General features: G+C 44.1%; 2 long non-coding RNA genes across 2 annotated transcripts in view; both read right to left on the bottom strand.

Annotated features, from left to right (window-relative positions):
• The window catches only part of LOC119566808, a 20,740-nt gene extending 7,179 nt beyond the window's left edge, over positions 1-13,561 (bottom strand). Inside the window, exon 1 of the long non-coding RNA XR_005226194.2 lies at positions 13,422-13,561. This is a non-coding gene — a long non-coding RNA (uncharacterized LOC119566808). The remainder of the gene's footprint in view (positions 1-13,421) is intronic.
• Positions 3,120-12,365, bottom strand: LOC122466485. The gene is made up of 2 exons (XR_006292019.1): positions 11,291-12,365; positions 3,120-3,472 (listed from the first exon to the last, which is right to left on the bottom strand). It is a non-coding gene; the product is annotated as an uncharacterized LOC122466485 (long non-coding RNA).

The following is a 13,561-nucleotide window of genomic DNA, read 5'->3' as shown; positions in this document are numbered from 1 at the left end:
TGATTTAATGGATGACAAGAGCACTTGTCCCACCTGGAGGGTGTTTAACATTCATTGGCAATGTGTGTAAATGAGAGAGCGAGGCCTGTCTACACCAAAAAGTTATATTGGCATAGCTGTGATGGTCAGGAGTATGACAAAACCCATAACCCGAACTGATTTAGCTATGCAGAAATAGATGCATCTGCACTGGGGGTTATGTTGACAGAGGGCTTCTGTCAACATAGCTAACTTCGTGTGGGGAGGTAGTGTTCCTATGTTTAGTATAGGAACACTACTACTTCTGTTGGTGTAGGCTGCATCTACACTACAGGGCTATGCCAATGCAGTCCTTGTCCCTGTATCTTGGGAGCCATTTAGAATACTGAAACCACGTTAATGTGTATTATCTGAGTGACTGTAAACATGAAACCCTTTATTTACAGTGTCACATTTCAGAGTAAAATCAGACATTAAAAGTTAACCATTATAAGGCTGTATCCAGATCATCCCGAGGAGCCCTTTCTTGTTTTCACAACTCGGCAACAGAACCAAACTTTCCCCTCTGTCTTTTATTATTACGAAGAGAGACGTTATTGGCTTATTGTTACAGGTAGTAATTAGCATCTCTACACACTCCAAAGCCTAAACAATTACAAAATTGAATAATTTATGGTTAAAGTGAACTATTTCTGTCCACTATAATACAGTGTGCGTTGGAAGGACACTACCTTTGCCTGGAGCACCTCACTTATTGAATTTAGGCGTCTCATTCATTAGTGATACAACCGGCTGTTACAGCCTGTGTGCAGTAGCTACTTTTTTTTTTTTTTTGGGGGGGGGGGGGGGGGGGGAGTGTCTGTTTGCGCTTCTGAATTAACTGGTGCTAATCCAGGGTTACTTGTGGTTATTTAGGGCTAGATTCTGCCATGGGCACATTCAGAGGTGCAGCAACTGCACAGCAATTGGAGTCCCAAGGATTTAATTCTGACAGCTAGGCTTTTCTCCCAGCCAGAACACACTGGTATGTCCATCCTTCAAGAGGGTGCTGCATACTCCCCCTCAATACTAGGCTCGCTGTGGGCACGAGGGAAATGGCAGGTCCATGGCTTTGACTTCACTTTCTTTTCAGCACCTGGAAACTGCAGCAGATAGACTTTTTGCTGCTTTTAGAAATTCTAGCCAGCCCTTGCTCAGCACTGCAAGAGAAGGTCAAGCGTCTTGCATGGGAGGGCCCGAATCTAGCCTGTAATAATGTTATACCAATAAAATAAAAACCAGCAGGATCTTATTAAAGGGAAAAAGGCAAAATACCACATTTATTGTGAATACAGAAAGAATCATAGTAAGCAGTTAGTTACAGCTGTAACATTCCATTCAATCTCATCTTTATTCACACATTCATTCATTCACACACACACACACACACAGGTTCTGCAAGGTTGTTATCATAGTAAGCAGTTAGTTATAGCTATAACATTCCATTCAATCTCATATTTATTCACACATTCATTCATACACACACACACACAGGTTCTGCAAAGTTGTTATCATAGTTACCAGCCTTAGAGTTGCTCATGCCAAGCCACTGGCCAGGTGGCCTGGACATGAGGAGGGAGCAGGGCCTTGTCAGATGCTCATCTGATGCTCCTGGAAGTTGGTTTGCAGAATCAGACCCCAAAGTTCTCACTTTTTAAAGTCTATTTTTATAGGAATTTCTTCCTATGCCAGTCTATGGGAATTGCTTCATCATGCTGTTGCTGAATCAATCAGCAGATAGCACATTCCTGACGGCTCCAAGATGTTATCTTGTTCTTTGGTTCTCCCATTCTTGAGGCTGTTGGGTGGATTCCAGTCTGCCCTCCGGGGGTCCTCTGGTTATTTCCACTTGACGCCTTCTTCAGCCGATGGACACTGGATTCTTAGGCTGGCACCTCCCTGATCATTCAGTTATTATCCACACCAAGCATCCATCCACATACATCCTCTATCTCTATTTTAATCACAATTGTTAATACAACAAAAGGGCGGGGAGTCTCTGGGTGCTGTTTCTGTTGTTAGAGTATTGCTTTGAGAACAGACTCTGTCTTAGAATGTACTAACACAATTAGCAGCTTGCAAGTTTCACACACAGAGGGAGAGAAACAGTACCAAAAACCAAGAGACCTCTTAATTAGTAATACCCTGGAATTTAAACTATGGGGAATCAAACTCATTTGTGATTTTAATACAGAACTTCTTTAATATGATCCAACAATAAATCATGATGGTCCAGATTGTACCTCCAAGATCCATACATGAAGGAGACCCTCTACTCTGGGCCGTCTCCTCGCTGCACAGAAGGTGGGAGGCTTTCAGCTGCCTCCAGACCACTGACTTACCTCCCCAACTTCGGACGCCATGCAGATCTGGGACGTGGTGGAGACTGGGCAGGCTGGGAAGAAGCGTGATTGAGCAAGGGGAGGAGGGTGCACATAATTCCAGCCCCAAAGACAATCCCAAGAAAAATAATACAGCTTGGGTTTGGAGGAAGGCACAGCCTGGGGGAGTTCCTGGCAGAATGAGTGCAAGGGAGCTGTGCTGTGAGGCAATCCGGAAGGACGTGTGAGAAAAGTGTTAGTCTGAGGCAGAGGACAGTTTCATTAGCAACAAGCTATGTGCAAGGCAAGCAGAGTTGTAGGAAAGATCTTTACTGAGCATGATTAGAGGACTGAGTTACATGCTGAAGCCTGTAAGTTCCTGGTATCTTCTTTCTCCAGTTCCACACATACCACAGGGGACACACCAGGTCAGGGGATGGGCCCTACAGCCATTTCCTCCAGCGGTTGAACTGTACCTGGATGATGCAAAGGGATCTCTGCAACAGGATCCTTGCGGAGATTTCTCCCCAGAATTATGTCTCTGCAAGTCAGTGTTCAGGGGATTTATTTTTTTTAAACCTCTTAAAAAAAACCCCACACAACTCCTTGCAGCTAAAGAATTGAGTGAGGTAGCATGGAACATCACTGCTTTGCACTAGACGTTTGGAGAACTGTTTGCAAATTAGTGCCGCCTATGAAAATCCAATGTCACAACAGGAATCATAGCAGTTCATAGACAGGCTGGGGCCTACAGGCCAGGTACATTCGGCCCAATCATACACAGGGTCATTGTGATTTTGTGAGACAAATAGATATCGGTATTGACGGGCAGATTTAAAATACTTCTGTTAATATACTAACTTCTTCCTCAGACTCTAATCCTAATGTGATCTCTTGCAATTAATCTTCTCCATAATAGTGCAGAAAAGGACTATCGCCTGTGGGCATTTCTTTTAAATTTCTATAATTATTAATAATCATTTATATAGCACTTTTCATTCATAGATCCCAAAGGTCTAAAACTATTGGACAGATTCCCATGGAAACCAAAATCCAGAATCTTCACACGTCTCCAGTGCTCTTTCTGTAGAGGAATCTCATCACTGAAATGTGACCACCTCGGGAATGAAATTCTACAAAGAAGAATTTCAGAGGGTTTTTTCTATTGACTCCATGGGAGCAAGCAGGACCTTAGCTTTGACAGATCTAGTAAATTATAGCTCCATAGATTCCAAGACCAGAAGGGAATCTCAGAGGTCATCTAGTCTGACCTCCTGTACAATACAGGCCACAGAACTCCCCCAAAATAATTCCTCTAGCTTATCTTTTAGAAAAACATTCAAACTTTATTTAAAAATGGCCAGTGATGGAGAATCCACCACAATGTTTGGTGAATTGTTCCAGTGGTTAATTATCCTCCTTGTTAAAAATTTATTCCTTATATCCAGTCTGAATTGTGTCTAGCTTCAGCTTCCAGGCGCTGGATCATGTTATACTTTTCTCTGTTAGATTGAAGAGCCCATTATCAAATATTTGTTCCCTGTGTAGGTACTTTATAGACTGTGGTCAAGTCACCCTTAACCTTTTCTTTGTTAAGCTAAATAGATTGAGTTCTTTGAGTCTATCACTACAGACACAGCTCATACTACAGGTTGCAAATCACATCACAAATCAGATGACAGTGTATAAGTACCTTCATGGAGAGAAAATACCAGGAACTAAAGGGCTCTAATGTACCAGAGAAAAGCTTAATAAGAACCAATGGCTGGAACCTGAAGCCAGGTATATTCAAATTAGAAATTCCATACAAATTATTTAACAGTGAGGGTGATTAACCACTGGAACGAACTACCAAGGTAAGTGGTGGATTCTGTATCTCTTGAGGTCTTCAAACCAAGATTAGTTGCCTTTCTTGCAGATATGCTTTAGCTAAACATAAGTTATGCTCTAGTCAAAATAAGGGCTCAATACAAGGGTAACTGGGTGAAATGTAATAGCCCATCTTATACAGGATGTCAGACTATATGATCTAATGGTCGTTTCTGACCTTAAACTCTGTAAATCTATAAGTCCACAGAGCGGCAGGCAGGACCTCAACTGGCTAAAAATAATGCCTCATTCCTCTCTTCCTCATTCCTAAGTGGAATCCAGCTTCTTGAAGAGTTAGAATTCTTCTAAAGCAATTGTAATAATAAACCTTGCAAATTTAAACAAGGGCTCAGACTCTCACGGTTACCTTTGTTAGGAACAAAATCAAAGGGCTGAGAAATGTATTTCATTTACATTTTTCCCCCCAGGCATATCTGATTCTTCTGATTCCAGACACTGCCTGGTCTCTTGTCATTACAGACTCAAGATTATATCAGATTAATAACCACATCCCACTCAGTATTAATTATATATCTTGCCCGATTTACTAACATTTAATATGTTTAGAAAACCCTTTAACGAAAGCTGTTAGACTATAGCCTTGTGATTTTATCATTAGCCAAGAAATCTAGCTAGTCTGCTCTCTCACTCATTGGCTGATTCACACAGAAATTTGCTTTAAAAGAAAATAATTAATTAATTAAAAAACATAGCTCCAATTTTACAGTCAAATCCTGTTCCTGTTTCAACTGGCATAGATCCAGATTAATTCCACTGAAGCCAGTGGGTGAAATTCTTCTCTCAACTGCTATACCACTATAAATTATAAGTAATTCTGTTCATGTCAGTGGAGCTACCCTATATTTATTTCAGACTAATGAAAGCAGAATCCGTGCCAGTAATCCAGAGCAAAATTTGTCTCTCATAGTTACACAAACATTTTTTCTAGAATTAGAAAAAAACAAGTATTTTTATAAACAAGTAAAATTACAACAATTTTTAGATTTAATTTCTAAATTTTAAATTGGTGTTAAATATCTCCATTTCTTTTCCTCTGAAACAAAACAAAAATCTATTCATGAAATATTTTGGATTTAAAAATCATTTTTTCTATGGAGGATAATTACCCAAAAGTACTAAAACCTAATATTGGTACAAATAGAGTTAAATAGAAAGTTTATTTGCAATGATGATTTATATTTTTTTCAGAAATGCCCCAATGCAGCAAGGTACTTAAGCACGTGCGTACAATGGGTAGTGCTATTGACATCAATGGGACTACTCGGGTGCTTAAAATTAAGCACATGCTTAAGTACCTGGCTGAATCTGAACCAAAATGAACCAACAAACAGCAGTGTTTATCACTTCTTTTGATGTTTTAGCTGCTTGGATTACATGAAAAAAGTTATTCTTCCTCCCACACTATATTCAAGAACTTACTTACTAGGTGTGATGCTGTCTGATTGAATATGACCATTGATATTACCACTGTTATACAATTGCAACAAATCCTGTTCAAAGTATGTCATGTAAGGTGTCAACAGAAAAGTTATGATTTGCTAAGTATGATAATCCTGTTTAGGTGCATGTATCCTCTTTGTATCTGAAGTTACCAATATTGACTATGCACTTGTATCTTACACGTGAAGTATTCCTGTGTGGCACCCTGCAGGTAGAATTTACAGACAGCTATGTGTTGATGACCCACTAAGGACACTCAACTCACAATGGGTCATCGAAGATATTCATCCCGTCCAGTAAGCCTTCCTGTGGACACCTCAGAATATGGGCAGTGGTTGCCTCTGTGTGCCATCAAGCCATGTAAGGACATGAGATATGCTCATGTGACCCTGGACTCCATCTTGGGCCAGTAATTTTCCATGCACCTGGGCTGTGGGCTTCGTTTGAGACAATAAAGTTCCATGCACATGGCACCTAAGACATCTCTATTTTGTCTTTAATTTCCTGCTTCATTTCTCTGGACTGGATTTCTAACAAGGAAGCTTTGAATAAGGGCTGATAAGACCCAAACTGTTTGGGTAATTCCAGAGAGACTTTTACAAGCTAGCAGTTTATTCCATCACTGCTTCAAACTTGATATAAGGACTTTGCAATCACTTTTGTGTGTTATATATATGATCTATTAACCATTTATAACTCTTCTTTTCTTTTATTATTAAACCTTTAGTTTTTAGTTAAAGGATTAGCATCAGCATGATTATTGGGTAAGAGCTGAGTTATATAGTGACCTGGCCAAGTGGCTGTCCCTTGGGATTGGAAGGACCTTATAACTGATTAAATTGATTTTTCAGTTACCACTCATAACGTCTAGTGTCTGGATGGTGAGCTAAGGACTGGAATGCCTAAGGAGACTGCATTTTTGTTAACTCCTTGTTAATCAGTGTGGTGGTATAGAAGTTCATTTTGTTATTGTCTTGGTATAGTCTAATGACAGAGTAACCACCAATTTGGGGTGAGTCTGCCCTATTTCTCAGCAGTCTGTCCTGAATTTGGCATCCTCAGCTGTGACGCACTGTGGCATGGTGCCTCTAGGTAACGATTAAGGCCCCAATCCTGCAAGCTGTTGCACCCAGATACAGACACAAGGGTGCATCCATGCAGAATGATTTGCAGAACTGGAGCCTACATTTTCACACATCTGGATCCTTGCTTTTATTTTTTGCAGAAAGAGCATAAATAATTTATCTCCCTGCAATTATTCATTGTATGTGGACATGGAAAACAAAGTTGGAACCATAAAATGAGTCACAGAAAGTTGATACATGGTCACAGATTTCCATTATTGTGTCTTCTATAAGACACTGAAGTCCAGTGTCATTTATCTTAATTTTTTTTTTTTTTTTTAAAGAAAAGGCCACTTTCCCACAGCAAGCACAGCAGTAATGAGCGTCACTTGCAGAAGGAAATGTCACTCTCTATTCTGTTCTGTGGGCATCCTGGTGAAAGCCCTGGGTTATAAATACCACCACATTAGCTAATCAATAACAATTTTTTCTTCTCTGAAAAGGGCACTCCTTCAGTAGTTCAGAAAATCGAATAATGAAACCAAATTAACCATCACTAGTAAAACATAACTGAGCCAGATCCAAAGCGAATGAATGTCAGTGTAACGCCACTGTCTTCACGTGAGGATCTGGGCCACCTTTAAAACTAGAGCCCTGCAAATCTGTGGATATCCACTTCATATCTGCGGACCATGTTTGAGGATCGGATGCGGATACAAATTTTGTATCTGCACGGGGCTCTATTATAATTACAAGACTTCAGCCACTTGTAAGGGCTGCCATTTCAGCCCTTGGCCTCTTTAGTGAAGTTGCCAACAAAGTTGACAGTTGGGTAGTGCTGTTTTGTGTTCTGGATCCTAGTTAGCTGGAAACCAGATCGAGACCAACGCTTCATTTCAAATAGGTTACTGAGCAGATGGTAATGACGTTCAAATACCACCAATGAGACAAATTTTAACTTGTGATCTTGAGATAAGTGATTCAAGTAACTGATTCCCAGCTCCAATTCCCTGAGTTCTAAATAGCGTTGCCTGATGAAAGGAGAAGTCTGAATCTATTTACCACCCACCCACCCACCCTTTATCTGTAATACACATAGCATTTGGTAACTTTACATATTTCCTGGTTTTGGGCCCTGATCCAATCCCCAGTGAAGTCAAAGCAAGTCTTCTATAGTCTTTAAAAGGTCAGGTCCTTTATGCATGTTTTTTAATCATTCAGGTAGAATTAAGGGGCCTAAGATAATTACATGCTCAGCTCCCATTGCTTTTCAGTAAGAGTTGAGAGCTTAACTCCTTTGAACTCCTTGAAAATCCTAGCCTTAAAGAAAAACAAAAAAATAGCAAAACAAGTTCCTCCTTATTTGCTGGAGCAATGCTGGAATTCAGATGCAAACGCTATGCCCACCCATAGTGTTAAGTTACCTATATTAGCCAAATCATTTCAAAACCCTTTTCTGATTTAAAGGTTTCAGAGTAACAGCCGTGTTAGTCTGTATTCGCAAAAAGAAAAGGAGTACTTGTGGCACCTTAGAGACTAACCAATTTATTTGAGCATGAGCTACAGCTCACTTCATCGGATGCATACTGTGGAAATTGCAGAATATCATTATTATATACACAGACACCATGAAACAATACCTCCTCCCACCCCACTCTCCTGCTGGTAATAGCTTATCTAAAGTGATCATCAAGATGGGCCATTTCCAGCACAAATCCAGGTTTTCTCACCCTCCGCCCCCCCACAGACAAACTCACTCTCTTGCTGGTAATAGCCCATCCAAAGTGACCACTCTTTTCACAATGTGTATGATAATCAAGGTGGGCCATTTCCTGCAGAAATCCAGGTTCTCTCACCCCCCTCCAAAAACCACACACACAAACTCACTCTCCTGCTGGTAATAGCCTATCCAAAGTGACCACTCTCCTTACAACATGCATGAAAATCAAGGTGGGCCATTTCCAGCACAAATCCAGGTTTTCTCACCCTCCCCCCGCCCCCCCCCACAAACTCACTCTCCTGCTGGCAATAGCTCATCCAAACTGACCACTCTCCCCACAATGTGCATAACAATCAAGGTGGGCCACTTCCAGCATAAATCCAAGTTTAACCAGAAGGCCGGGGGGGGGGAGGTAGGAAAAAACAAGGGGAAATAGGCTACCTTGCATAATGACTTAGCCACTCCCAGTCTCTATTTAAGCCTAAATTAATAGTATCCAATTTGCAAATGAATTCCAATTCAGCAGTTTCTCGCTGGACTCTGGATTTGAAGTTTTTTTGTTGTAAGATAGCGACCTTCATGTCTCTGATTGCGTGACCAGAGAGATTGAAGTGTTCTCCGACTGGCTTATGAATGTTATAATTCTTGACATCTGATTTGTGTCCATTTATTCTTTTACGTAGAGACTGTCCAGTTTGACCAATGTACATGGCAGAGGGGCATTGCTGGCACATGATGGCATATATCACATTGGTGGATGTGCAGGTGAACGAGCCTCTGATAGTGTGGCTGATGTTATTAGGCCCTGTGATGGTGTCCCCTGAATAGATATGTGGGCACAGTTGGCAACGGGCTTTGTTGCAAGGATAGGTTCCTGGGTTAGTGGTTCTGTTGTATGGTATGTGGTTGTTGGTGAGTATTCGCTTCAGGTTGGGGGGCTGTCTGTAGGCAAGGACTGGCCTGTCTCCCAAGATTTGTGAGAGAGTTGGGTCATCCTTCAGGATAGGTTGTAGATCCTTAATAATGCGTAGGAGGGGTTTTAGTTGGGGGCTGAAGGTGACGGCTAGTGGCGTTCTGTTATTTTCTTTGTTAGGCCTATTACCAGCAGGAGAGTGGGGTGGGAGGAGGTATTGTTTCATGGTGTCTGTGTATATAATAATGATATTCTGCAATTTCCACAGTATGCATCCGATGAAGTGAGCTGTAGCTCACGAAAGCTCATGCTCAAATAAATTGGTTAGTCTCTAAGGTGCCACAAGTACTCCTTTTCTTTTTTCTGATTTAAACCAGCCCTTAAAAAGCAGCATCTCAAGTAATCTGTACAGGAAGGTTATTCATAGTCCCTAGCTGCTGGTGCAATATTGAAAAGCCAAGATGTTCTTTGCATGAATACCTTTATGCGGATGGTGATGTTCACATTTCTGTGCAGTCTGTTTCACTGATCCATCTAAACATCAGCCCACTAATGACAGTGCTAGGCACAAGTGGCTCACATTTCAATCCTTAGATTGGCATCTTTTTTCACAGGACTTTTAGAATGCAGTTCAAACTGTTTTTAGCTAGGACAACGTTAGAATCCCATTTTTAAATGGTTAGGTTAACATATCTAAACTACACATGCAAAAGGGACTTCTCATGCCAGGACTGTTGTAGGTAGAGGTTTCATGTCTCACGCTTTGGGATAAACCCTGTTGTCGTCAAGCGTCACCAGTGTGGTGCTCTGCTCTATCCAATGTTGATAACAGTTGGCTGCGTGCGTATGTGCTCTCCCTGTGTGCTGTCCCAGCTCTGTGCAGATAGCTGGCCCAGCAGATCTCGAGCAAACCACCCAATGACCACAGACTCCGATAAGGTACGAAGGCACCCAGCCAGGTTTATTGCCAAACGAAACAGTCTCTAGCTCCCCAGATCAGATGTCTACACTTCTGCTAGTACATATATATGCTCCCTGACAATGGAACAGCTCAGTCAGTGGAGGAATTTACCACCATCCCCTAGACCAGACAAAGCCAACCCCCCAGGGATGCATTTTTATACACAGGTACAAACAAGTTACACATCACTCCTGACATATTGTGGTACAACCCCTCTATGTGTTAGGGTGCCACCTCTCACCTGGTACATGTTGGTTCAAACAGAACAACTCTATCCACCATATTACCCTTTTCCCCCTGTCTTTAGGATGGGTCAGCCTCTTCCTTGTTATCTGTGTGGAATGTGCAAGTATCAGAGTGTTCTGGTACCATCCTGGCACATCTTTATATCTCCAGTGTCCAGTACCTTTTAGGTGTATATATATATTTTTGCAACATCAGCCCTCTCCTTGCCAGACTCTGAGCAGGGCCTGCCTCTTGCTCACAGCTTAACTTTGCTTTATTTTAACAAAGTTCAGGCCTTAGGCCTCATACCGGGCCTCTGATACAAGGGTTTATGTTTCAAGGCCTCATCTTACTACACCTGTGTCCACTGAAATCAATGGCAAAACTCCCACCGACCTTTTCCATGAGTCCAGGTTTCTCCATTTACCTTCTAGGAGAGGATCATGGCACCTCACTTTCATGCATCAGCAATGATGGCCACATGTACCACTCCCTAGGAAATTAACCCTAGAGTAGCAGCCAATATTTTTATGCTCAGAATGTAGGTCTAAGCAAAGAATTTATATAATTAAGTCCTGCTTTACCTCCAGATGGTTTATTTTTCCTGAGACCTGTCTATAAAAGATTACTTAGCACTTTCAAAGCACTGTACACCCATTATCTTTTAAGAGGGAGAGGATCATTAGAAAAAACAAACTACAACTAACACACAGGATTTCACTAAAACAAATTACTCACCTGTGGCCTGGCCTATGTGGTACTGAAGTCAATGGAAGCTGAAACTGTAGACTGAGGCTCTGCATAGCAATACGGGAGAGAAAGAAAGTGGCTAGGCCATGGGTGTAGGATTCAGAAGCTCTGTATTCAGTTCCCATCCTTGAGCAAATCAGTTAATCTCTCATAGGCCACAGAAGAAGTAGATAGATAGATACAGGCCTTGATCCAGCACTGAGCTCCATGCAAACAGAACCCTGCTTGCTGACTTAAGTGGGGTGGGCTCCAGGTAAAAGTTTGCCGCTGTGAAGCTCTGTGCTCCACACGGGATACCCATTCCTCTCTAACCGTACACATATTTGTTGCTAAAAGTGGAACTTTGTTTTTATCTGCTAGGTTTATGTTCTCTGAGAAAATTAGGGCCCCAATACTGCATTCCTTGCTCGAGCACAAATTCCATTAGAGCCCATAGGAGTTTTTTCAGAGTAATAAGTGTGCAGCAATCAGGCCTGAAGAGTTAGATCTGAGTGGTACACTTCCAACAGTGACTAAACTGAATGGCTTAGAAATCTAGAAAATTCCTGTCCTAGTAATACAGTACTTGCTTGCAGGACTCTAAAAAAGCAGGAAGATTAATAGCCTTAATACGTACTCACTGGAATACAATTATTTAAAGTCCTGTAACAAAGGTACAATGACTAACAGTGTGATGGGCAAGAGGGAGAGCTGTTTTCCAAACCAATTAATCAGAAAGCCATGTACCTTGCTGCAGAATGATGTAGTGTCTCTAAATAGGGTGACTAGACGTCCCGATTTTATCGGGACAGTCCCGATGGGACGGTCCCGATTTTAAGACATTTGTCCCACGTCCTGACCGCACATCGGTCAGGATGCCCTTTGTCCCGATATCAGGGACCGCTCACCATGAGTCCCCGCGTGCACCAAAATCCCGGGGCTGGCAGCGCTTCCCGGGGCAGCTCCCGGCACCTGCCTGTCGGCAGGAGCCTACAGTGCAGGCAGCCCCTAGGCACAGAGGCGGAGGGGTGTCTCCGGGTGCTGCACCAGCTCCCTCCTGCCCAATCAGAGCTGCAGGGGCGGGGCTTGCAGGCACCGGCAGCAGGCAGAGAGCCCTCCGCCCCCCCCACCCCACCGGTAACCTCCACTTTGCCCCCCGGCAGGTCCCTCTGGCTCTTAGGGTCGGGGCGGGGCGGGGGGCTCTCTGCACACTGCCGGTGCCTGCAAGCCCCGCTCTGTGGCTCCAGCAGCTGCCACTGGCGCTTTTCCCGGCCAACTGGAGCCATGAAGCTCGCGCTTGTGGCGGGTGCAGCACGTGGAGAGTCTGGAGACCCCCCCTCCTGCTCTGACCCTAGGAACCAGAGACCTCCCAGCAGAGCTGGTGAGTGCAGCCAGGGAAGAGGGCAGGGTGTGATGGAGCGAATGTCGTGTGTGGGGCTGTGAGGGTGTGGAGGGCGCTGGGCTGTGGGGGAGGTTTGTGAGTTTTGGGGTGCTAGGCAGTGGGGGAGATAGTGTGTGTCAGGGCAGTGGGGGTCTGTGTGGGGCGTTGTTTAGTTGTGGTGGTGGGGCTGCGGGGAAGGGCACTGGGAGGGAGGAGAAATCTGTGTGTATTGGGAAGCTAGTGAGTGGGGGATTCTGTGTGGGGTGCTGGTCAGCTATGGTGGGGCTGTGGGCGGGGGGGGGCGCTGGGCAGGGGTGGTGGTGTGCACAGCACTGTGCATTTGTGGTGGAAATGGGGGGAGGGAGTTGGGGGGGCTCTGGCCATAGTGGGTTCAGGGCACAGTGGATCCAGGGGGTGTTGGGCAGGGGAGCTGTGTGGCACAGCATGGGCCCACCCCCAACAGGAAGGGGCACGCAGGTAGCACAGGGCCATTCTGGGTCAACAGCCGTAACTGTAAATTTGGGGACTCTGAAGAAAGAAAGTGAGTACGGGCCATAAAAAAACCCCACCTGCGTGCGACACGGACGAGCAGAGCAACTCGTGGAGACGAGAGCCGGCAGGCGGAGGGCGCAGTTGTCTGTCCTCTCCCATCCCCCACGGTGCACAAAAGAAACCCTCCCAGGCGCCCCCAGCAAAGCTGCACGGTGCCATCCCTGTGACCCCCCCCGCGACCAGGTGTGTCTCTGAAAAGCGACTCACCCTTTGCACAACCCTGTGCACACCATGCCCAGAGCAGCAGCAGCAGCCTGTGCACCGCAGGCGGAACGGAATCCCGGGGCGGGGGGGGGGCACAGCAGCGCCCCAGCCCGGTGCTGCCCGGACACCGCCCCTCCCGCAGC

Source organism: Chelonia mydas, chromosome 7, assembly GCF_015237465.2.
Source record: "Chelonia mydas isolate rCheMyd1 chromosome 7, rCheMyd1.pri.v2, whole genome shotgun sequence".
Lineage (NCBI taxonomy): Eukaryota > Metazoa > Chordata > Testudines > Cheloniidae > Chelonia > Chelonia mydas.
Note: the sequence above shows the minus strand (reverse complement) of the source record. Positions and strands in the feature narration are given on the sequence as shown.